This window comes from Suricata suricatta, chromosome 13, assembly GCF_006229205.1.
Source record: "Suricata suricatta isolate VVHF042 chromosome 13, meerkat_22Aug2017_6uvM2_HiC, whole genome shotgun sequence".
In the NCBI taxonomy this organism is placed as follows: domain Eukaryota; kingdom Metazoa; phylum Chordata; class Mammalia; order Carnivora; family Herpestidae; genus Suricata; species Suricata suricatta.
The window spans coordinates 21,332,834-21,334,237 of NC_043712.1; positions in this window are offsets into that span (position 1 = coordinate 21,332,834).

The following is a 1,404-nucleotide window of genomic DNA, read 5'->3' on the forward strand; positions in this document are numbered from 1 at the left end:
GTCTTCCTAGTACTTGCCCAGAATGCTTTCTACTCTCTACCTAATTTGCTTTGACTATGGAGTCTTTGTTAGAACTGTGCTTGCGTTTAGTGTGATTAAGGCTTAACAGAGGGAGAGGGGACTTCTAAAAGCTAAAAGATGTAAGTTTTTAGTTCTTGTATTTTGTGATGCATTATTTTGGCTTTCCAGTAGCATCTTCTACTTCTCTGTAGTTGTTAGGCATCAACTTTGTGTCAACATCAAACTAAAGAGCCAAAATGTCCTCAAAAAAGGAATTGGTTAACTTAATGTGCTATGAGGTCATTAATTAAAAAAAGAGTGGTGATGTAGACTTTTTGAATTAACATGGAAGAATGGGGGGGGGAAACTGATGCAGAACTTTATTATTTTGAGCCTCTATCCTAGTTGCTTTTGAGGGTGTATAGATACGTGGTCTCAGAGCACATACCCTCAACTCTACCTGTTAAGCACATTTTTCTCTGGGGAGAAAATGGTGGGAGAGGAAGGGAGGAGCAAGAGGAAGGCCTTTTGCTTTTAATTTTATGATATTCTGCATCATTTGAAATGTTCCCAAAGATCATGTATAATTCCATATTAAAGCAATAAAGGAAATAGAGGTCTTTAATGTCGTGTTAAGTACCTTGTACTTGCCACAGTTAGTCTGGAATAACATATATTCATTTTGCAAGCCATTAACCAGGGCTCTGTAGATTTTTTTTAGGAATAAATGCAATTTTAATCCATTTAGGGTTTTGATTTCTTCTTTATATCAAAAAAAAAAAGTATCTGATCTTGTACCTAATTTGTTGTGACAGTGCCACCACTTAAAGATGCAACCCCTTTACTTGAATTTTATTTTGCAAGTGTTTTTCACGTACACGACCTCACGGACAAACTTAAGCTATCAGGTTAAAATCCGCATATTGAAAAGAAATCACTCGGGTTCCTAAAAGAACGCAGGTATTAGAATACAAATTTTTTTCAGAAGTCCTCATATAAGCATATATACTTGATTTTGAACTTTGAACATCTCGGTTCATGTAACTTTTGGTAGGATTTCGCGGCTTTCCTTCACTCGGCGGTCCTGGTTTCTGCGAGCATCGAAAAACTACCCTTTCTCACTGGCTTTTAAGGAGAAGCGGAGCCGGGGAGCCGGGTCCGGGGCGCTCGGCGCGCCGGGGCCGAGAAGTTCGCGGGAGGCGCAGGGCGGGGCTTCCTCCCGCCGACTCCGAGCCCGGCTCTACTTTTTTCCGAGGCCACGTCTCTTCCTCCGGACAGGCGTGTTTCTTCAGGTCGGGACCGGCCGACGTGACAGCCGCAGACCTTTCAAAAGGGCGCTCGGGCCCCGCCCCGAGGCTCTCCCCCGGCCGCGGCAGCGCGGGCCAGCCGGTCAGGCCCCTCCCG